This window comes from Sciurus carolinensis, chromosome 11 (genome assembly GCF_902686445.1).
Source record: "Sciurus carolinensis chromosome 11, mSciCar1.2, whole genome shotgun sequence".
Taxonomy (NCBI): domain Eukaryota; kingdom Metazoa; phylum Chordata; class Mammalia; order Rodentia; family Sciuridae; genus Sciurus; species Sciurus carolinensis.
Genome location: NC_062223.1, coordinates 23,638,486 through 23,663,832, shown reverse-complemented (window position 1 = coordinate 23,663,832; position 25,347 = coordinate 23,638,486). Strand labels below are relative to the sequence as shown.

Below are 25,347 nucleotides of genomic sequence, written 5' to 3'. Positions count from 1 at the left end.
AGACTGCAATAACTTTTCTACAAATACAAAAGAAAGGTTGCTGGCATGGATAGACCTGAGAGGTTTTGTGTAGCAATAACAGAAATATGTTTCTTTTATATTTCCCTGAGAACCTTTAATATTTACAAATATGAAAAACAGATCAACTTATTAATGGTCATTTTAATAAATCTTCACATAAAACCATCATTGAAAATTGTAAATTCATACAAGAGAAATTTAATTATATTAAATTTAATATAATATATATTATATTATATTATAATAGATATATTATATATATCATCTCTTTGCTGCTCTTTGTTTTTGCCACATTCAATGAAGTCAGCACCCTGCTCATCATCCTCACATCTTACGTGTTCATCCTGGTTACCATCCTCAAGATGCCATCAGCCAGAGGGCGTCACAAGGCCTTCTCCACCTGTGCCCCTCACCTTACGGCCATCTCCATCTTCCATGGCACCATCCTGTTCCTCTACTGTGTGCCCAACTCCAAGAACTCCAGGCACATGGTCAAAGTGGCCTCTGTGTTTTACACAGTGGTGATCCCCATGCTGAACCCCCTCATCTACAGCCTGAGAAATAAGGATGTCAAGGACACTGTCACCAAAGTATTGGGCAGTAAAGTCTCTTCTTTTTGAGCATCATATTAGCATGGAATTTGCTCCTAATATTTAAATCATGTTCATGAAAGTTGGTTTTAAGGATAGCATTAAAATGAAGAGTTAATATTGTACAATGAAATTGAAATGGATTTTTCCTTCAAGGGAATAAACTTTGCTCTTTTTATTGCTTGAAATCATCAGTAATCTTTCTCATTTTTCTTATTTTACCTAAAAAATTAGAATAAAGAGATCACTTACAATCATACTCTGAAGATTAAAGAAAACATACATATCATATAGGATATGGTTTGTAACTTAAGAAATATTACTTCTGTATTTATTTCTTGCAAGATTTCTGACATGAACTACATTCTCAGAAAACCTATGCAGTAAGTGGCCAATTCATAAAACAGATAATATTAACACTCATGGGGAGCTTCAGAGATGGGAATGTTTAAATGCACCAAGTAATTTGAAAGGAATGTTTTTGTAAAATAAGCATCATGCGAACTTGTCCAAAATAAGAGAAAGGTAGGAATTTGGAGATATAGTTTATTGATGATGGAGTTTCAGTCAGAAGAAAACCGTATCAACAGAATACCAAGGAGGTAAGAATGCAATACTGAGTCAAAGGTCTGACATATATTTTATTGAGCTAATATGACACATTTGTGTATGTATGCCTATGTGTCTATGTGTGGTGTGTATTGTAAATGATTTCCACTGTATGAATAGAAATTTGAATTAAAGATGTTCTATTGCCATACAGATTAGAAGTAGTTCTGTATGATGCTGGTGTGATAACCTATAATGGACCCCACTAGAAGCTCAGACTGGATCTGGATCTTCTTAGAAAATCTCGTATGTTAAGCCATAAATGATTGAATTGATGAGTTCTTGCTTAGCTTGTATTTTGAGCTGTTATTCTGTCTTTGAAGATATCACACATATTCTCGATTTTACCGAAACTTTTTGTTCTGAGCATGAACTCTTAATTCTTCTCAAGAAAAATTTCATTTATCTTATTTTATGTATCAAAAACTACGTATATAATTTTCAAAATAAATTTAAAAACCATATATCACCTAATTATTATAACTAATTAAAATATCAAATTCAGTTTATCACTACTTCTATTTGAATAACTTACTCTGCCTTTTCCTCTGTTTACTAAATGTGTCCAGATAAAATTCCAAATATTCATCAATACAATGCAAAATATAAATTTCCATGTATTTGTTAAGTGAGAAAAAATAACCTGGGGTATATTTTTATGTGGGCTCATGCAGTAATTTTTTATTGTGATATAATTTTACATACTTTATCAGTACTAAAAATGTTTTTTCATATACACTCTTAGAAAGGAATCAAATCATTCCTGTGACCTGGGCACAATGCTACATGCTTATAATTCCAGCTACTTGGGAGACTGCAGGAAGACAATCACACAAGTTCAAGGTCAGCCTGGTGAACTTCATAGGACCGCATTTCAAAATAATATGTAAAATATGGCTGAGGATGTAGCTAAGTGTCAGTTATATCAGTTTGTGCAGGTTCTGGTTTCAAACCTAAGTACCACATACATGAAAAAATAATAATAATCTCATGAGCAGACACATTTTAAATGTAGTAGTGTTAGGAATATTTTATGTCTTATACAAATACATAAACCAAGTCATAACCTGCCATATCCAGATCAGATCTGCATTAAATTATCCAGTTGACACATCCAATGTATGGTTGCTGTTTCTAACCAGTGGGTTTTGGAGGGTCTTATGTAATTGTCTTTACACTCACTTTCTCAAATCCAAGAAGCTGTCACAAAGACTTTTTCAAGCCTAATGGCATACCTGTGAAAGATATATAATGTTTCACTTTATTTAATGATTCATTTTTTATTACCTTTAATGCATTTTAATTTTCCATAATAGTTAAATTCTTTGTGACATTTCATACATGCAAATACATAATTCACCTCACTGCATTTGCTTCCCTCCCATTGATCCCCATCCTCTATTCTACTGGTCTTCCTATTATTTAATTTCAAAAATCATTTTATAATTCCATATAAAAATGTGATTCACTGTAATATATTCATTTTTGCACCCAGGATAGTTTGGGTGATTTAATTCCCAAGTGCCTATCTTTTTTCTGCCCTCCTCCCTAAACAACAATCCCGTTCCTCTTTCTACTGTTCTCCTTCTATTTTCATGAATAACCCATTTTTTTGCCTCTAGCTTCCACATATGAGAAAAGACATTTGATCCTTCATTTTCTGAGTCTGAACTTTTCAACTTATCAGATTCTCCAGTTCTATCCCTTTATTGGTAAATGATGATTTCATTTTCTTATGTATATATACCACATTTTCTTGATACATTCATGTGTTTTAATTTAATGTTGCCAATAAGACATTTTAATAGAGTATTATTATATTATGTGACTTAACTATATTTATCTCATACCATAGACATGCAGGAATTTTGTTAATTGAAATAAGGAGTCACAGTGAAACAAAATCTCCATGATCTCATTCATGTGTAGAATATTAAACATTTGATTTCATGGCAGTTAAGAATAAAAGAGCAATTGTCATTGTTGGGGAGAGTAGGGTGAGGGGAGCTTTTACCATTAGGTAGGAAGAAGTTTCATTGCCGCTTGGCATGAAAGAGTGACTATAATTAAAAACAAAGTACTATATATCTCCAACTAGATAGAAGAGAGTGTTTCTAAATGCACTCACTATGAAGAAATGATAAAAGGCAATGGAGATGAACATTAGCTTGTTTGACCTTCACCCAATATGCACAAGAATAAAAGCCTCACATTGCACCTCATAAATGCATACAGATATAATGTGAGAATCAAAAATGAAATGCAATGAGAAATTTTAAAGCTGCACTTTCATATTATTCACTTTATGGATAGGGACCATGAAATTAATTCAGAAAATGTGTTTGTGCTGGGCTAGATAGTATAGCAGGAAGGAACTGAAGTGCATAGTGAGGGGCTGGGAAGATTTGCACCTTGGCATCAGTAGCCCTTACTCCCTGTTGTGAGAACTAAACTCTTCCCAGACACTGAAAAATGTTCTATTGCAATCAAATTCTCCAGGGAAAGAGTGGTGCTCTGTGGGGAACCTGCAGCCCAATACTCCAACTTTAGTCTTGAAAATATGAATAAATTTTAAAAAATTATATTCTGCATTGAACTCAGGGAAAGCCAAACAACCTACATTCCTATCTTTTTGATACTAGAAAAAGCATGTAATCAAAAAATATTTTTTTTCCTAATAGGGATTTATTAATGTACTTTTCCTGCAAAACTTTGAAATCAGTTGATGAACTTGGAAGTGTTGGTCTCTAGTCCAGATTGTGTTTCCATGGCTACAAACACCGAAATATCATGACTTCATTACCCGTAGCTGTGGATATTTCCACCGTGGTCTGAGGAAAGAGAATAAATAATCTTTGCATTTATTATGTGTCAAAGGCCATGAAGCCACATGTCCTTCATTGAAAAAAAAAATCAATCCTCCTTCTCCACTCCACATCATAGTTTTGTTATCCAACTTAAATTTACTTTTATCTTATACTGAAAAACAGAAAATCTGCAGATATAATAGGGTACCATTTGCACATCAAGTAATATTTCAATCAGGTTAAATGTATCTGTCTCCTCAAACTTTTACTATTTCTTAATATTGAACTATTCAAAATTCTTTATTCTACAGAAAAAAACAAGTGATCATTAGGAATATGATAAACACCTCTGCACCAACAAATTAGAAAGCCTAGAATAAATGGATAAATTTCTGAACACATATAACTACCCAAAACTGAACCATTAGTACATAGAAAACCTGAATAGAACATTAGTAATTCTGTCAGTAATACAAACTTCCTCAGCAAAGATTGTGTCAGCAATACAAACTTCCTCAACAAAGTAACACTCAGGATCAAATAGATGACTTCATGGGTGAATTGTACCAGAAATGATCAGAATGCTACCGGAATGAGTAGACAAATAAGGAGCACCACAGAGACCACAAACATACATCCATGTACTTACAGCTGATGGACTTTTGGCAAAGATCAAAAAAAAAAAAAAAAAAAAAAACTTGGAGAAAGGAAATCTTTAATACATGGTGTGCTGGGGTCGCTAGATATCATGTGCAGAAACAAAAAATAAAACCAGATTCCAATCATTCACCATAAACCAACATCAATTGAAAATTCATTAATATCTTAAACAAAGACCACAAATTATGAAAGTAGTAGAAGGAAACTTAGAGACATGCATCAGGACATTGACCTGGTGGAAGGTTTTTTGGGTATGACCCCTAAAGCACAGGCAAGACAAGGAAAAAAATTGACCAGTGCGATAACAAACAGAAAAATACATCTGTAGAGCAAAGGAAATGACTAACAGAGTAAAGAGACAACCTACCACATGGAAAAAAATAAGGGCTAACTATCCCTCCAAAAATGGATTAATATTCACAGTGTGTGAGGGACTAGAACAACTCAGCAAACCCTAGAAATGGTGCAATAAACTCTGGGCAAATGATCTGAAGAGCTCAATAATATTATCAGAAAATATAAATTAAAACCACAGTGATGTGTTATCTTACCCCATTTAGAATAGCAGTTACCTAAATGAGGAAAAGTAACAAATGTTAATGAGCCTAAGAAGTAAGAATACTTACACACTTTTGGTGGAATCAAAATCAGTATAGCGCATTATGGAAATTATCATAGAGTTTTCTAAAAAGACCAGAAATATAACTACTATATGATTGAGTAATCCCACTATTGGACAGTTACATCAGAAACTGAAGTGAGTATGTGGAAGTGACCTCTGCACTCACATATTTCCTGCAGCACCATGTACAATAGTCAAGATATGGAATCAAACTAAGTATCCATTGATGGATGGGGGGATGTAAAGAAAACAATGGAGTAATATTCACTCATAAAAAGAATGAATTTCTCAAATTTGCAGCAGCATGGATGGAAGAGAAAAATAAACTAAGTGAAATAAACTGGTACAGAAAATGTACTACAGGTTCTTACCTATATGTTAAAACTAAAGAATTGATGCTGTATAAAGAATAGTCATGCTATGTGAAATAAGCCAATCCCAAAAAAACAAAGTCCTAATGCTTACCCTGATAATTGGATGATGATGTATAATGGGGTGGAAGGGTGGGGGCTCAGAGAAGAATGGAGGAACTTTAGATTGATTCTCTGGGCTGGACTTATTTCACTTAGCATGATAGTCTTCACTTCTATTCATTTACTGACCAATTCCATGAAGCCATTCTTCTTTATGACTGAATAATACTCCATTGTGTATATGTACCACACTTTATTGATTCATCTGTTGAAGAGCTCCTAGGTTGATTCCATAGCTTGGCTATGGTGAATGGTGCTGCTAGAAACATTGATGTGATGCTGTGTCACTATAGTATGTTGATTTTAAATCCTCTGGATATATACCGAGGAGTGGGAAAGATGGGTCAAATGGTGGTTCCATTCCTAGCTTTTTTTAGAAATCTTCATAGTTACTTCCGAGTGTATGTGTACTAATTTACAGTTCTACCAACAATGTATGAGTGTACCTTTATCCACATATCCTCATCAACATTTATTATTATTTGTATTCTTGATAATTGTCATTCTGCCTAGAGTGAGATGAATTCTCAGTGTGGATTTGATTTGTATTTTCCTGCTTGCTAGAAATTTTGATTTTGTTTCAGGTATTTAGGTGACATCTGCATTTTCTCTTTTGAGACGTGTGTGTTTAGTTCTTTTGCCCATTTATTAATTGAACTATTTTGGTAGTTTTAGAGCTAGGCTTTTCTGGTTTCCTTATGTACTCTAAATATTAATCCCTTGAGGAGCAGGTAGCAAAGATTTTCTCCCACTCCACAATCTCTCTCTCCATACTCTTACTTGTTTTTTTTTTGCTGTGAAGAAAAACATTTTAGTTTTATTCCATTTCATTTATTGAGTTTTGATTCTATTTCTTGCACTGTAGGAATCTCATTAAAGAAGTTGATGACTGTTCCAATATGTTGGATTGGTGAGCCTACATTTGTCTTCAAGCAATAACAATCACCCAACTTTCACAAATGCTTCACGTGTCTTTAAGTAAAAGATTTTGAAAAGCAAATAGCTTTCTGTGTGGCATTTGTTAGAGGAATTAGGCATCATAGCTAAACATGGTCTTTACAGGTGTTCTTTTAACTTTGCTCTCATGCAACCTCCAATTCAGTAGTAATCAATTTTGTGACAAATGTTTTTGGGTTTACCAGGAGAACACTGAATTGGTATTAAGCAAATATTTTCATCTGTCTAATTTATATCTAATTTCAAAATATTCCCCCATGAACTAGAATACATGTAAAATATTCTTTTCCATGAAAATATATTCATGTACACCAGAGGAAAAAAAGACTTGAATTGTCATGATGAAAGAATTTCAGCTAATGAATAACATTTCAAGTTGCCCTTTTGCCTTAGGTTTTGGCTTATCGCGTCCCCTGCCCGCAGAGAAACACGAAACCGGATCAGGGCAAGTTCTTTATTTTCTGCAGTCTGCTTCTTCTGGCTGGCCAGCAGCGGCGGGCCGCTCTTGCAAGTGCCTTACATTACATACAACAACCAATCAGCTTATAGATCACGAGGGAAAAGCATGGACAGTAATGGAGCACAATAGTGTGGATATAGCAATCATGCAGTGTCCACGAGGACCCATAACCAATCACATTAACTTCCTCAAATAACGCCACTTGTTGGCAGAGAGTATTAGTCTGCTGGAGGTACCTGGTTTTGTTCTCAGCACTTCCTTGGCACCTTGCCAGGCGCCATCTTGGCCACGCCGAAGGGCTGGGGGTCTGCAGTACCCCGACAGCTCCCCCTTTTTTATTTATTAAAAGAATGCTGGCTTGGGATCGTGCCTGTCTTAGGCGGAGTGGTCAACCATCGTCCTTACCCGTCATCGGATAACTGCAGAGCATGCTACAGCTCCTGTCTTAGGTCGGTACGCGGTTACCTCCTTCCTTACCCGTCGTTGACTACCGATCCAGCATGCTCAGCCAGACTTGAGGAGAGCTGCCAGCCTCTAAGGCCATCATGGCTTGATGGAAAATGATGCGATCTCTGGCATGAACTTGGCGTATACGCATGATAAAGCGTGTGAGGAAGATAATTGTAATAATCATTAACACACACAATGCTCCCATTCCTGCCCATTGCTTTACAAAACTGAAGGAAGAAGATAACCAATTTTGCATTTCAGATATAGGGGCTACATTAACTCTAGTAGAATTAAGGCTAACAATTTGTGATCTAAGAATGGCAGTAAGATTATCAAATTTATAAGACCAATTGGCACGTAGCTGGGTAGATATGATTTTAGACAAATTTGCTGCATAACTAAGATTATGATAAGCTACAGGTGTAATGCACAGTCCCGGCAGATGATAAATACACCCCACGCTTAACAGTTCTTGTATAAGGTCCATTTGTTCTTGAAGTAAGTCCACACGCTGGTTCACCAAAAGTAGTCCTGCTTTTAGGTGTTGATCCACTGTTTGTTGAGTAGACAGAGCAGTAGCTGTCTGCTGGACCACTTCATTAAGCTTAGTTGCTGACTGTACTGATGTCGTCAAGGCTACAGCTGCTGCGGCGACTGCTGCTGCTGATGCAACTATGGTGGTAATGACTGCTACGGTGATTCCAAAGTCCCTCTTATTTCTGGAAAGCAATACTGGCAATTCATCATCTGTAACAGAGACTGGGACTGGTAGGAAGGTAGGAACACACATTAAGTCTGCCAGCAGGAACCTAGAAGCATTTTAACATTGAGAGATAGCACAAATCTGAAGTACAATTGAGAGAAGCAGTTGTTTTGTTACATAGTTGAACTGTTCCTCCTAAGAGACTAAAAAGAGGTTGTAAGTTAGTTTATTCCGTGGAAACACACAAACTGAGTCGCAGCTCCAGTAAAGCACCGGGTTACCCTTATTACCCAGAGTTAAAAAAAAAAAAAAAAAAACCTAAACAAAGAGACAAAGAGAAAGTTTATCTTTAGGGGACCTGAAGGTCTCCTCTATTCCCCCTTTTTGTTTATCATGGATAGAATCTTATACCCATTTGTCTATCCTGCCTCGGTTATCAGTTTGCTTAATCATTTGGTACTGTTGAGTAAGGACCATAGTTTGGATTGTTTAAAGGGAATAATACAGACTTCTCCCAGCAGGGAGAAAGCTGATATTTTGAAAGTCCCAAGAAGTGAGCGCACCCTACATCCCCTATAGGCAGGTAAATTTGGTAATCAATGGGCTCCGGAGATCCTTGACATTTGCAAAGGCAGATGGCTTCATGGCTTCATTTCCTCGAATTGACCCGATTCCCTATTTCTACACTAACTACCTGTTCTTAATTCTGGCTTCATTCTCCGCTTTAGCTAGAGGAACTCCCAACTGCTTCAAGGAAAAGGGGGCGTCGGTCGTTCTGGCTGCTTCGAAGCTGAAAGGGGGCAGTGAGGGGCAAGCAGTTTGGAGTTCCTTTTTTAAAAATCAGGTCAATCGAGGGGTCCAAGGTAGAAGTCTGGTTGGGGAGGAGCAGGTTGTAAAGTCATCTGGGGGTGGGTGCTTCTATGATAGAAGAACAAAAAGACATGAGTACTGAAATGAAATTAGTACAAAGTAAATGTTGCAGCATCTGGAACATGCCACTGAGTATCATGAAAATGACAGAAGTCAATCTTTCACCAGGAGGTGGAAGAACTGAGAAATTGTTCCCATAACTAGACCTAGCAAAGGCTGGAAAGGACAAGGCCTTTATTTGGGAACTTTAACATAGTCCAGGTTATCAGGAATGTAAACACAACATTTAACTCTTAATGTCATAGATATCCCAAAAAATATAGTTAAGCTACTTAAGTCATCTGATTGTGTAAAATATCCCTTTATTGGTATAACCTGTGTTTAGTAGAGAGCTCTATATTTCTGTTACTTAGGGCTAGGTAATCATACGAGCAAACATAGATTAAGTCTACCTGTGTAGCTTAGGAAGATCTGCAGGCCTTAAAGTGACTAAAAACTTCTGACTCTGGCAGTTTCTCTTGATTGTTATCAGGCACATTTGCTGAAGAATCTTTCTTTCATTTGTAGCTTCCAGTCTTTATTCTAGTGGACTAACATAAGTGTACATCTTAAGTTACATTTAATCATTATTTCTCTTAAATGCCCAAGAATGGCTATATTTTGGTTTTTACTGTTTTGCTGGGTGTCCAGGATCCTCTAGTCTCAACAACCTCCTTGATCAGGAGGTTGTGTGACCCAGAGTTGCAGCACTCCTTAGAGAAGTCCTCTTATTCCCTGGGTTCAGGCTGACCGAGGGCAAAAGATCCAAATACTGGCCTATCTTGCCTTCTGTATTTAATTCCAATCTCTAAGTTTGATCTTAATCATCCAGCAAGCCAGTTTTACCAGTCATAGAGTGAGAGTACTGGGCTTTAACTTTAATGTTCATAACTTTACAGTTATTTACCCTTTTATCTAACTGGAGTCTGCATTAGTTCTGGAAGTTACCACTATCTGTTTTATAGGTGATGGCTTATTATCATAAGTTACCTAGGTTGCGTGTCTTTGAAGCAGCTACTTTTGTAAAACATTAACAGGTAACAGTTTTACAAAATGAAATTAGCAAGAGTAAAAATATATTCTGCTTGTATAATAGCTATCTTGAATTTTGACTGAGAACCACATTATATTTCCTATTTGAGATCATAGTAATTTTACAACAAGAACCAATCTTTTGATTATAACTTTAAATAAGCTGAAGTCTGACTTATTTTGGAGTCACTCTAACATGTAGTAAGGTGAGAGGGAGAGCCTTATCTCAGGTAAGGCGTGACTCTTTATAGATCTTAAGTGTTTTAATTCTGATGTAGATCTTTGCTTCTTCCTTAAATATCATTAAGTAGTTTACATATACTGTTTCCTGAGTCTATATAAACTTTATAATTAACACAATTTAACATTGTATCTAAAACATGAATCAAAGAAAGGCTGAGAGAGCTTTTAACTTTCCTTTTGTGTGTCAAAGTGGCAAAATATTTTCATGTTTCACAAAATTAACCTTTAAACAAGTCAGGCTCTAATGTTTAGAAATACATTTACATTTGAAATTTTTTATCTCAGTGTAAAATATAACCAATTTTACATATACCCTATTGATAACAGGTCCTCTAATAGAACACTAAATGATAGAAATTAATCCCCAATGAAATTTACTCTTTATAAGCTTAAAATTACCATTACAGACAAGTTTATCTGGAGAATAGCAGCTTGATAAATTCCCTGCTTTAAAACTTGTATACCTGAAAAATATGAACACATTTAATATACAACTAGAAACCATTTTACAATTACCTTGACACCTTTTTTCTTACCAAATTTAGTTTTTAAAGAAAAATTTAGACTCTGTAACACAGTACAATACTTTAACAGTTGTTTAACCATAATTGTATACACCCCAATTTTTAAGACTAATTGTTCTTAAGAGACACAAAGTTAAGAGTAAATTAGTGTTTCTAAGAAATCCTTGTCATTTTACTATGTCATTTTACCATATAGATTAAACTTTGGCTTATATTAGAACATTAGTATTTTACCTTAGGAAAAACCTTAAATAGCTTTAGCTGTTTTACATACATACAACCAACTTAGTTATACACAGACTTGTTGAAACTGGCCCTTTACTTACACACAGACTTTCTTACCCAGAAACATTTTTTTTTTATTTATTAAATATATTTTCAAACCTGGAACCTTTTATTTTTTCTTTCCTATCTCTTGACCCCTTTTTGTTCACATTGTGATACAACTCTTATGAAATTTTTGAATTTAGATAAATCACTCTATTTTAATAAGATTAAATATTTTGTTGTTTATAGTACTCTTAATTGAAACACAGGTGAAACTTTTGGGACCCGACACAAAGCAAGTTTAAACCCTTTTTATTTACCAACCTATGAAAACACCAATAATGTTTAAGTATGTTACCCCATGTAATTTAAGAAGTTAAAAGTACTTGATGTTATTTAACAATTAGCATTTTAACTTTGTAAATTAACCAGACGTCTCTACAAACACATTTGAGTAATCCCATACATGTTAACTCCAATTTATTTATTTTATAAAAATCAAGATATCAGACAAGTGTCCTGAACAGGATCCGTTGCCTCTTTCCTGCTGAAGAAAAGTCCTAGAAGCAATTGATATTAGACATTGTTTAACATTAACATTTCATTAGTTTGACCACCTGGAGACTTGTAAGTTATTTTTAAAGATATTTTACTTTTATTAGTTTACCCAATTTAAATTGAACCTTTTTAAATCACGTGAATAAAAGTATTTGGATCCATTTTTAAATTTTAATTTTAAGAGCGCTCAGTTTTGACAAAACATGACATTAGACAGCACGACATACAGATAACATAAAATCAAAGGCCTTGTAACTTTATAGGTAAATGTTCATTGCAATGAAACAGATGTTTAAAAACTTCAGTTGAATAAAAAATAGAACTGATCAAAAAGAAAAAAATCATTAACCTAGGTATGTAGGATCAAAATTATGAGCTCAAAAATACAGCATTAAAGAAAAACAAAACAAACAAAGAATCCTAGAAAATAAGTTAGTTAAGTTTAAAACGGACACCCTTTTTTTTTTTTTTTTTTTTCTTTTCTTTAGGTTACCCCTCCTCCTTCCCGCTGAGACTGCTGTAATTTATAATCCATTGTAGGCTTTGACAAGGCCAGGCAGGGGGGAGGGAGGATCACCCAGGACTTTTTAACCCTTTTTTTACCTGGTTGAGAAATCAGATTAGGTTTAAATGCAGAAAATCATGAAACAATTATCTCCCAATACTTGTGGGGACTATGGCTACTATATTATGTTCCCACTCTTTCTGAAGTCTGAGAACATGATCGTTCCTCTTTAATTTCTTCTAAGATCTGACTTCCTTCTTCTAAAGGCCCCTTTAAATCCCTAAAAGGGTTTTTTGATTTACCTTGCTGCATCAAACAAGATTTAACAAGTGACCATATTGCCAGAGTTCCCATTGGCAAAGGCTCACGTCTCTCCGCGTCATGCAGATCCTCTCCTAGCTGTTCCCACTGAGGAAGATTTAATAATCCCTCGTCTAAAAACCACGGAGAGACTTTCTCTACAGTATCTAGGAACTTGAAGGCCGTGTTTGCCTTGAATGGTGTTCCGTGATTTTTTAAAAGTTCTCTAAGAGGCCGTTGCATTCTAATCTTAGACAGATCCGTTCCCATGACTACGAGGTAGTTTACTAGTTTAAACACACAAACAAAAGACAGGCGCGCGCACGCACACACGCTCACTCACACACGCACACAGTTTGGTACCACTTGAATCGTCCCTCCCACAGGGAACCTTTTATGATGAATCGTCCCTCCTCTGGGGAACCTCTTATGATGAATTGTCCCTCCGCTGGGGAACCTCCTGTGATGAATTGTCCCTCCGCTGGGGAACCTCCTGTGATGAATTGTCCCTCTGCTGGGGAACCTCCTGTAATGAATTGTCCCTCTGCTGGGGAACCTCCTGTAATGAATTGTCCCTCTGCTGGGGAACCTCCTGTAATGAATTGTCCCTCTGCTGGGGAACCTCCTGTAATGAATTGTCGCTGCTCCACGAACCTCGAGACGTCTCACCTTTTGAACTCTCAAACTAATTTTTCTTGATTTGAAAACTTATGTGAACTTACCCTTATATTTTTTCTCGTTCCCGGGTGTTTCGGCACCATCTATCGCGTCCCCTGCCCGCAGAGAAACACGAAACCGGATCAGGGCAAGTTCTTTATTTTCTGCAGTCTGCTTCTTCTGGCTGGCCAGCAGCGGCGGGCCGCTCTTGCAAGCACCTTACATTACATACAACAACCAATCAGCTTATAGATCACGAGGGAAAAGCATGGACAGTAATGGAGCACAATAGTGTGGATATAGCAATCATGCAGTGTCCACGAGGACCCATAACCAATCACATTAACTTCCTCAAATAACGCCACTTGTTGGCAGAGAGTATTAGTCTGCTGGAGGTACCTGGTTTTGTTCTCAGCACTTCCTTGGCACCTTGCCAGGCGCCATCTTGGCCACGCCGAAGGGCTGGGGGTCTGCAGTACCCCGACATTGGCTGTTGGTTTTTGTTCTTTTCATATTAGAGTAATTCCCAGAGGAAGATGTTAATGAATAAAGAAAGTCCTTGAATTTGAAGAATAGGAGAAAAGGTATTGTGTGAATGATAGCTCTGAAAGGAAACCCAAGATATCTTAAATTCAGAAAATCTTCAGATCAATCTAGGGAGAGTTTTTTGAGAATTTAGGAAAGGCTTATCTGTACCTACTTACTATCATGTAATGTTTAAATTTTGTTGTATCGAGGGGTGCACAGACTATAGTTTGAACATTGAGTTCTCCATCTTGGAGAGCTGGTGAGGCTCCCAGGACAACAGCCTCTGGCATTGCACAGGGTCTCTGCTCTCCTGAAGCCCTTGCAACTATGCTCTTCCCACAGTCCTGTGGTGGTGCAGACTGACAAGCAGCATGTGGCCCATTTCCACCAGGAATTCCTCGTGTGACTTTTGGAAAATTATACTTGCCTATGCCTCAGTCACTTCATTTGCAAGGGACATAAAATCACTGATATCATTTTTTTATAGAGAATAAATATGTTGGATTTAGAAAAGTACCTGGCATGTAGGAATTGGTCAGTAAATGTGAGAAATGGCTATTATTCTCACTAATGAATGTTCATTGTCCCCATTCTTTCTGTGGAGAATGATGTATCTTCAGACTCTATACTTTGCAGGAAGAAGCTGTTGTGTATAAGATAGAAAAAAAAAACTAGTAAGATGTATTCAATCTAACAAAAGGGTGAAAGACTTCTACAATGAAAACTGAAGAAGATTAATGAAAGAAATTGAAGGAGACCTTAGAAAAGGGAAGGTTCTACCTTGTTCCTGAATGGACAGAATTAATATTATCAAAACAGAAATACTACCAACCAAAAGCACTATACAGATTTAATTCAATTCCTATTACATTTCTGATGACATTCTTTATAGAAATAGAAAAAGCAGTCATGATATTCATTTGGGAAAATAAGAGGCCCAAAATAGCTGAAACGATCCTTAGAGATAAAATTGAAGCAGGAGGCATCACAATACTAGACCTTAAGTTATACTACAGGGTTATAGTAATAAAAATGTCATGGTATTGACACAAGAACAAACATGAAGATAAAGACCAATGAAACAGAATAGAAGACACAGAGACATACCCACACCAATAGAGTTATTCAGACTAGACAAGGGCACTGTGAACATTCATTGGAGAAAAGATAATCTCTTCAACAAATGGTGCAGGGATAACTGGAAATTCATATGTAGCAAAATGAAATTAAACCCCTGTCTCTCACCCTGCACAAAACTCAACTTAAAATTGATCAAGGACTTTGGAATTAGACCAGAGACCCTGCACCTTATAGGAAAACAATCAAGAATGTGAAGAGAGAGCCTACAAAATGGAACAAAATCTTTATCACCTGTACCTCAGAAAAGCAATCTCCAGGATATACAAAGAACTCAAGAAACTAAAGACCAAAGAAACAAATAACCAAGTGAATAAATGAGCAAAGGAACTGGTCAGGCATCTCATAGAAGAAGAAATAGGAATGATCATAAGAAATGTGAAAAAATGTTCAACATCTTTAGCAATTAAGAGAAATGCAAATTAAAACTACACTGAGATTCTATCTCACTCAAGTCAGAACAATAAATAAAAATGCAAGTAATAATAAGTGCTAGTGAGAATGTGGGGAGAAAGTTACTCTCATACAGCTGGTGGGACTGCACTTTGGTGTCACCACTATGGAAAGCAGTATGGAGATTCCTTAGTAAACCTGGAATGAAGCCACAGTTCTCTCCAGTTATCCCACTCCTTGGTCTATACCCAAAGGACTTAAAATCAACATACTACAGTGATACAGTCACAGGAATGTTTATTGAAGCTCAATTCACAGTAGCCAAGCTATGGAACCAATGTAGGTGTCCTTCAGTGGATGAATGGATAAAGAAAATGTATTATATACACACAGTGGAATATTACTCAGTCATAAAGAAGAATGAAATTATGGCATTTGCCAGTAAGTGGATGGAACTACAGAATATTATGCCAAGTGAAATAAGCCAATCCCCAAACAAAAAGGTCAAATATTCAACCACAAAATAGGGTGGAGGGGAAGAACAGAAGTCCACTGGATTAGACAAAGGGAACCAAAGGGAAAGGAGTGGGGAGGGAAATAGGAAGGACAGAGAATTAATCAGGCATAAATTTCTTAGACTTATATTTGAATATATGACTAGTAAAATCTACATCATATACATCCACAAAAATAGAATCCTAATTATGTAGTATAATATGCCAAAACACATTCTACCATAATGTATAACTAAAAAGAGCAAATACAATTCAAAAAAATTAAAATAAATAGATTTATTCATACAGTTCATAATGCCAAGGTTAGATCTCAAAGATGCAATGGCTGTGGGGTGCAGTGTTTCAAATTCATCAGAAACTCTGAATGGATGATGTTAACCTATAATAACATATGAAAAAAACAGAACTCTAAAGTGTACCACATTATTTATTTTCCCCATTTATATTCCACAGTGGAAAAAATTGAATCTCAAGAGTTTTCCTGATTTTTTGTGGATATTCCACAGAGATCAGTAATTGTGTTGAGAAGCTTAGGGAACATGCATCCCAGAGAAACATCCAGAACCATTAAGTCTATGACATTTTCCATCATAACATCTTCAGAAACAGGCAAAGCAATTGAATAACTACTCCTCGGTGGGTTGGAATACATGCTCATTACTTTGTCGGGTGTGGACATGAATAATATTTTCTGGGAACTAGAAACTTGATTTCTTTTATGATAGAAGAATGATGTGTAAAGGAGGAAAATAGTATTACAGATTTTGTTTTAAATCTGTGTACTATTCCCTTCCCTTCTGAAGAATCCTTTGAGAGATGCCAAGTTTTAATCATTCCTTTAAGAAAATATACTTCTCCTTTTGAGGTAAAGGACATTTTCAATGGGAAATGGGAACAATTTAATCTGCAGAAGCACATATCTCATAAGAAATGTCAGCAAGAGAGGAAAATCAATGTGAACAAGGGGGATAAATGCCTTTTCCACCCTCCCTTCACATCTCTCTTACAATATGTCCATCTGTGCAACCTGGTCAAGTCTGCATGGAGAGGATCCTGATGGTCACCCCAATACTGAGGGTGGCAATGAGACACCCATGAGAACTTCCATGGAGGGACATATACAAGTTAACCACCCATGAAGCAGAAAAGGGAAGAATTACGTTAGTTCTGTATAAACCACATTAGAATATCTCTTATCGGCAGGTTTCTCAACTGTGGAATGACTTACAGTATCATCCTGGTGGAGTTTGGCTGTGTTGGAGGTGGGGGTGAGGGACAGGGGTGGTCATGTACCTTGTAGAGTGTTTAGCAGGATACTTACTAGATGTCAGCAGCACATGCCACCTGCCATGGTGACAACCAAAATGTCACCGACCAAAGTCACATAGTAGTTACATTCATTCTTAGTGTAAAAGCAGTGCTCTGTGAGCAAACAATCACCTGATTTATTTGTCCAAACTTGAAAACAGGAAAACATTTTCAAATTTATGTGTTACTTTGCACTGAGAGAAAGAAAATCACTTTTCCTGGTCATTTAGAGAAAGAAAGGCATATGATTATATATACATAATATTACAGCTGTCCCTCAGTTTTATTGTTCACAAAGTATTAATTTATCAGGGTCAATTATTATGTCATTAAATTATTTGAAATGGTCATTTAAAGAGAAGTGTATTTTCTCAGATATATGTGTGTGTGTGTGTGTGTGTATATATATATATACATACATATATATATATATATATATATATATATATATATATATTATGATTTTGAACATTTCCTTCTACCTGACTGTTCATTCCTAAAATTTTTGTATCATAAACAATGCTGTGATGCTTTGGTCATTTTTCTCAATTACGTCTTGTACAATTCTTTGAAAAGTTCTTGATATACAGTCCAAAAAGTAAAATTAGTTATCAAAAACATCTTTTGAAGGTGGAAAATGCATCAATATAGGAAGACTGTTCTCAAGAGTACTAATTCCCTGAACCATGACCAACATTAGACAATCTTATTAAACTGAAACACTAGGCTAATTTTTGAAAAATGAATGATGATAGGGAGTATAATAACTAACTACTTTCCCATATAAAATAAATCAATAAAACATAAACTCTTGTGGGTTAATAATCACAAAGAAGCCTATCTTGTCAGCTGTCAGAGTGGAAACTCAGAAAATGTTACCCTAGATTATAAAATTTATTTCCTACAATCACAATATTTAGAGCATTGATCATAGAATAAGCTAGGTAAAATGGCTTTGAATATTATACAGAAAAATATTTCGATCAAATAAAACCATAACATGATACCTCATGACTCAATACCAAGTTAGAAATTTTGAAAACTAATCAAAGCATATATAAAAGTTTTTATAAATATTAATGATTTCATGTGATCTCAGAATTAAACTAAAGACACTATGAATCTCCATTATGCTGTGCTTAACTTTTGATAAATTTCATATGAAAGATGCTTTATTTCATTGTGGATAATATTAACTATACTATTGCTTCTGTTTTTTAAAATTATCTATTTATTTATTTATTCATTTATTTATTTATACCAGCCTAAACTAAATTTGGATCACATAATAAAGTATAAATTTTAACGCAGCCACATCAATGTTTATAGAAGCTCAATTCACAATAGCTAGATTGTAGAACCAACCTACATGTCCTTCAACAGATGAATGGATAAAGAAACTGTGGTGTATATACACAATGGAATATTATTTAGACATAAAGAAGAACAATATTATGGCACTTGCAAATAAATGGATGCAATTGGAGACTATCATGCTAAGTGAAATAAGTCAATCCCCAAAAAAACCAAAAGCTGAATGTTTTCCATGATAAGTGAATGATGAAAAATAATGGGGTTGAGGGGTTGAGGAATGAGAGAAGAATGGAGCAACTTTAGATTATGTAGAAGGAAATGAGGGGTGGGTATGAAAAATGGTGGAATGAGACAGATATCATTACCCTATGTAAATGTATGAATACATGAATGGTGTAAATCTACAATGTGTACAACCATAGAAACTAAATGATGTACCCCATTTGTGTACAATGAATAAAAATGCAGTCTGAAAAATAAATAAATAAATATATAAATAAATAATTGGTAGGTTTTCTTTTCCTTAGACACATCTAAAGTGGGTACATGACTGAAGAAACTCAGCACTGTGACACAGTTCATTCTCCTGGGATTGTCAGATGTCCCGGAGCTGAGAGTCCCTCTCTTCCTGGTGTTCCTTCTCATCTATGGAACCACGGTTCTGGCCAACCTGGGCATGGTTGCATTGATCCAGCTCAGCTCTCACCTGCACACTCCCATGTACTTTTTCCTCAGTCACTTGTCCTTTGTGGACTTCTGCTACTCCTCAGTCATAGTGCCCAAAATGCTGGCCAACATCTTTACCAAGGACAAGCCATCTCCTTCCCAGCCTGCATGGTACAATTCTATTTGTTTTTCACTTGTGTGGTCACGGAGATCTTCCTGCTGGCAGTGATGGCCTATGACCGCTTTGTGGCCATCTGCAACCCACTGCTGTACATGGTCATCATGTCCCAGAAGCTCTGTGCAGAGCTGGTCTCTGGCTGTTACTGTTAGCATCAGTGTCTGCTCTCGTTCACTTGTTCTTAACTCTTGAGATCCCAGGTTACAAGTCAAATGTGATCAACCACTTCTTCTGTGACCTACCCCCACTCTTAAATCTGCTTGCTCTGATGTCACTGTGAATGAAGTGCTGCTCTTCATTGTGGTCAATTTCAATGAGGTCATTACCATCACCATCATCCTCACCTCCTACCTGTTCATCCTCATCACCATCCTGAAGATGCGCTCTGCAGAGGGGAGGCGCAAAACTTTTTCCACCTGTGCCTCCCACCTCACAGCCATCGTTGTCTTCCATGAAACAATTCTGTTCTTTTATTGCCATCCCAGTTCTGGCACTAGTCTGGACATTGACAAAGTGACCACAGTCTTCTACACCGTGGTGATCCCCGTGCTGAACCCATTGATCTACAGCCTGAGGAACAAGGATGTGAATGAAGCTCCTCAGAAAAGCTCTCAGCTCTAGTACAGATTCCTAGAGAATGTGAGCTTGCCAGGACTCAGGCTGCAAAGCAGAGGTAACTGGAGGGGTGATACGTGGGCTGTAGCATTGGAGTGGAGAGAAGAGGAATGAGTTAAACAGTCATGAGTGAGTCTTTCTGATTTATTTATATTTGTGTCTTTTTAATTTACAACTGTGGCCTTAAATATTCTTCAAAAAATTTAGCCCCTTTTTAAATTTTAAAATAATCAGTAATGTTAAAATGAATATGTTAATGGCCTAGTAAGACACACATATTGGGTTTGGTATAAAATCTTTGCAAGTTAAAGATGAACATAAGAATCACAATATTATATCAGTTTCCATGATTCATGAAACTATGATTCTTGTCAGAAAAGAATCTCTATAATTTTATAATGAAGATGATAGCATTGAGAGTGTGCCCATAGAATGACAAATCTATATGTACATACTCAATCATGTATGTTTTTGTTTTGTTTTGTTATTTTATATATATATATATATATATGTATTGTTTACTATTTTTTCCTTTTTACTTCAGTCATCCAGATGTTCAGTATTGTTTGAACCCAAGATAATATCTCATTTCATGTAGAATATAGTAATAATTTCACAAATAATTTAGGAATATTGAATTATAGAGCCTGAAAGCATCAACTTAGATTGATCCCTAGTAGATAATTAATCCTTCTATATCTGTCTCTCTCTATCTCTCCCTCATACATATTTGTAACCATTTAGAAAACATTATTATGGGCAACAAAATTTCTGAATTGTCTTTTTTTTTCACTGCATGATTTCTCTTTTTGTTCGTACTAACACTGCAATTCATTGTAGATGAAATGATTGATGAAACAAGTGCATTACTAACCTCTGTTCAAGTTCTTTGCTTGTATCTTTGGTCTGATAAAATATTCTTTGTTTGCAAATTTCATTTAGCATAGAAAGGGTGATTTAGAATGTGGGAAGGAGGCAAAGCAAAGGCACAAATAACTGAAATATAAATCTGCAGATCTGGTGTTCATGTTCACCTATATTTCATGTGTTGGGTTCAATAAAATTATGCATTCAAATAATTCACCAGGAAAATAGGGAAACTGTTTTTCTAAATCATATCTACTCATTCATTTTTGATTGATGTATACCACTGACACTTTGTAGCTGCATTAATATTTTAGTTTCTAAATTGCATTCACTTGTTTCAATGAAGTTTGTGTCCTTTATCTATAATAACGTTTGAAATACAATATGCTTGAGTTCATGAAAGCCTGACCTGGTACTTTGACTCTGAGTTTTTAGTTTGGCAAAATTTAACTTCTTCAATCCTCAGTTTCTTCCATCCTAATTTTGACTAATATTACTGACCTCACAGTATTTCATCAAATTTAATTTTGATAATGCGTGTTTACTCACAAAATTCTGGAAAATATATAAGGTGTGTATCAATGCTGTCATCGAGGTATTTCTGATGCTATTTAACTTTCTATCTTTTTAACTACCTCTGGCATATGGTAAATGTTCTTAGTTTTCTTTTTATTCAATGGATGGCAGGGTTAACAGTAGAGGTTGAACTGTATGAATGTTGAGAAGCAATGGGTGTGAACTTTTTTAATTTATCAAAAATTGGCTAATGTTAAAATGAAGGTTATTTGTATGAAGTAAACAATGTACAAAAGTTCAACAGAATTTTCATATTACATATGTAACTATACTGCTCCCATAATGGGCAAAGAAGAAGAAAATAAGTAATCAGGAAACAGATCAGAGGCTCAGGTATGCTTGCTGTCTGGCATTGCATGGCAACTGTATAAACATTATTTAAGTTTAACTCCTAGAACGTATACACACAGAATGTTAGTAAATAAAAGCACTAGTCAAGACACTGATGAACCCACTAACTGGGAGGAGGCAAGAGCACAAGCCAATCAGGTGACCTGAATGAGAGGAAGAGCGTCTGCTCCTACCATTCCATGACAAGATGGAAAAAGAGCCCTCCACTCCTCTGCCTGACCTCAACCCAGGAAAGCAGGAAGAAAGTGGAGAGCAGTCTCTTGAAGCAGGGGTGGAGCAAGTCCCTGTTCCTGTGAAGAGCACCATGTGGTGGCCACACCCGAGAGGAGTCATCATACCATTTCAGAAAACTGCAGAGAAGTCTAAATCTCTTGATCAACATCATCAATCAAAAAAGGCTTAAAACTTTGTTTGACATGTAAAATAAGTACATTAGAATATCATTTAATGTCTAGAAGGAATTACAAAATAGCTCACAGAAACAAATAGAAAGTAAAATCAGGTTTCATAGAGTCAGCTATGTGCAAAGTTAAATGTATTAGCTCTTTGGATACATTATGCAAATTAGATGAAAGAATAGAGAACAGTGAGTTCATCCATGAATCTAGAGATAACCAATATTGTATTCTTCTCTAATTCCACTAGAATGGAAACAAACCATAAATGATTCCATTACGTGAGATCTACTAATATAGAATGGCTCACTGTGAACTGTTTTATGTTTTAGTTGTTTTAAATCTATCCCTCCCTCTCTCTCTCTCTCCCTCACCTTTTTCTCTCCCTCTCTCTGTCTCTCTGTCTCTCTGTCTCTCTGTCTCTCAGTCTCTATCTCTTTCTGTCTATCTCTCTCTCCCCCCTCCCACACACACACACACCACACATCCCTGGTCAAATATTATTTATGAAAATATAACCACATCAGTACACACACTGACTGTGTAAAAGGAATAAGGTATGTAGGTATTTGTTCACCTCAATTTTGAAAAATTGTATCTGTTTTCCATGATTTTCTAATGACAAGAAATGATCTGCATACTTTTATTTATATTCCAATTTCTATTTGTCTGTATACATGAATGTGTAAGTGTGCATGTGTGCGAGTGTGGGTATGTGGTTTCCAATACACTTGATGCTTTTGAAATCCACCACATGCGTATTACAACTATTTTTTAAACCAATGAATTCATTGAAATTGCAACTTAGTACAAATTTTAGTTATTTTACCTGTAATGATATTTATTTAAACTAATATATGTAAAATATTGTAACATCAACATAAAATCAGAAAACAAATTTACAATACTTTACATTCTCTTTTGCTTACTAAGTTTTAAAAAGTGTGAAGTTCACACATGCAGTACACCTGAATTCAGAGCTGTCTGAATTCTGTTTCAAGATCTCAAAAGCCACCTGTGGCAAGTGCTATCATATGGGACAGAGTAAACTTAGAATTTTCCCCCTGTGATTTCTACTGCTGTCCTCTCTCAACCCTATGGACTCCCTTCTTTCTTTCTTTCTTTCTTTCTTTCTTTCTTTCTTTCTTTCTTTCTTTCTTTCTTTCTTTCTTTTTGAGGAGATAAAATAATTTTATTGCCCATCTATGTTATACAAAAATCTAGAAATAATAAATTTGTACAGGAAAACTCCCAAATGAATAGTAAATGAGAGCATAACAGCAATAATTTAAATTTTCTTATTATTTTACCCATGATGTTAGAATTATAAGCACTTTGAAGCACACAGTCTGCAGTCAGAGTAGATTTTGTTCATTGGTCAAAGCTCACCATAAAATTAAAGCCTTCAGTGTCTCTGATTGCTCTACTGGCTCTTGATGAAACTTGAGGTCTCAAGAAAAGTAATGTACTCCTGGTGCCCCAGAGTTGTGCTGGGTTTCACCAACTCATCTGCAAAAGTGTCGTCCACCTCTCAGTCTGTAAGGAAACCCATAGGTGGTCATACCAGGCCCAGTTCAGGGACTCTGTGTCCAGTGTATAATTAGAGTCCTTCCATTCAGACTCGCCGGTGGCCTTAAAGCTAACTTTCTTAACACAGAAAATGTTGCTCTCATCTTCCTCCTCTTGTCCACTCTCCTCCTGTGACATCCAGTACAAGGGACTTCTTTCCATCACTCTTCCTAACTTCAACCACGAAATTGCAAGTGGATGTCAGTTCGGGCTCCGGTTCCTCTATTTCATCCGTCAGGCATTCAACAAAAGCTTTTTCTCCATCCACATGCAGTGTGCAGCAGCCTCAGCAGCAGCCGCAGGGTCCCGGACATTGCAGAAGGCCGGGCCACCACGTCCAAGCTGGAACCTGGCTCCATGGACAGCAGTACGAAGGACCAAACGCACAGCTGCGGTGCCGACTGCAGCAGCTGCCACAGCAGAAGGGTGGCGCCCAATGCTGGGGAACTCGGTGCAGCAGAGGTAGCATCCTGCAAGAGGTTGCAGAGGCCTAGGAGTGGAAAGTACAGCCCGGCTAACGCGCCACCTGAAGCCCCTCTCTCTACTGGCAGTGTTTCTTTGTTCCTTAGCTGGGGCAGTGCATGCTTTTGTGCAGCCCTCTACTAAATAAATTTCAGTTATTATTTAATGAGGGGGAAAAAATAAACAGAGCTCAGTAACTAAAAAGTATTTCTTGCCATTCTGCAAGCTGACTGGTTAGATCTTCCGCCAGTACCACTAGTGTGCCTGCACAGTGCAGCACTTATGGGAACACAACCTGTGCTCACACTTTGTCACCCCAAGATGGCATCGGCTCATGTCAGGTGAATTGGTGCTGGCTGTTGGCAGTGCTGCCTCTGTGCTCTCCAGCAGCCACTTACCTGCTTGTAAGTTCCACTGGCCTCCTTATGTGGCACTCTCAGAGTTTAAAGAGAGTGAAAGTAGAAGCCACAAGACATCCTGCTGCTTCCCTCCGGAATCTTGCAAGGTACTTGTACTGCACTTTCTTGGTCAAGGAAGACACAATTCTGATTTATTGCTTCCATTGCTTACTGTGTTCCCCAGAAGGAGCGTATCCCTGGAGAGAAGAGACCTCCTAACTACTGGAGTTCATGGCTTCACTCACAGGAAGCAATTTTCAGCAGCTGGATCATCAATAGGTAGAAGAGTCACTTCCTTTACACTCTGGGCTCATATATCCTGGTCTCATAAAATATTACAGAAACCACAATGCATTTTGGTGGCAGAGTCTGTATATTTTGCCTATAGAGCACATTCCAGAGGATAGTATTCTGGATTTTTTTATTCCATCCTTCTAAAATATTACCATGGATCTTGTCTCAGCCAATTTTGAAAAGATGACCCCCATTTTAGATTTCTGGCTCTTAAGGTAACTATTTTTTCTTTCACTGCTGTCCTTCAGGACCATCCCAGAGCAGGATGATGGTGCTGCAGCAATCGACCTTTATGTTGTGCCAGCGTATATCGTGGAGAATCATCTGAAAAGCTCTCAATGCTTCATTCATGATCAAGTTGTTAAGGGAATGAGTTCATGGACTCTTGAGCTAAGGAGTTCAGGCTGAGCAGAAGGAAGCAAGAGTATGAACCC

General features: G+C 36.6%; 2 pseudogenes; one reads left to right on the top strand and one right to left on the bottom strand.

The window, feature by feature from the left end:
- The first annotated feature begins 383 nt into the window (after window positions 1-383).
- LOC124959206 (olfactory receptor 5L2-like) lies at window positions 384-20,007 on the top strand (annotated as a pseudogene).
- Window positions 20,008-23,613: 3,606 nt separating this feature from the next.
- On the bottom strand, window positions 23,614-24,228 carry LOC124959205 (complement component 1 Q subcomponent-binding protein, mitochondrial-like; annotated as a pseudogene).
- Window positions 24,229-25,347: the final 1,119 nt, after the last annotated feature.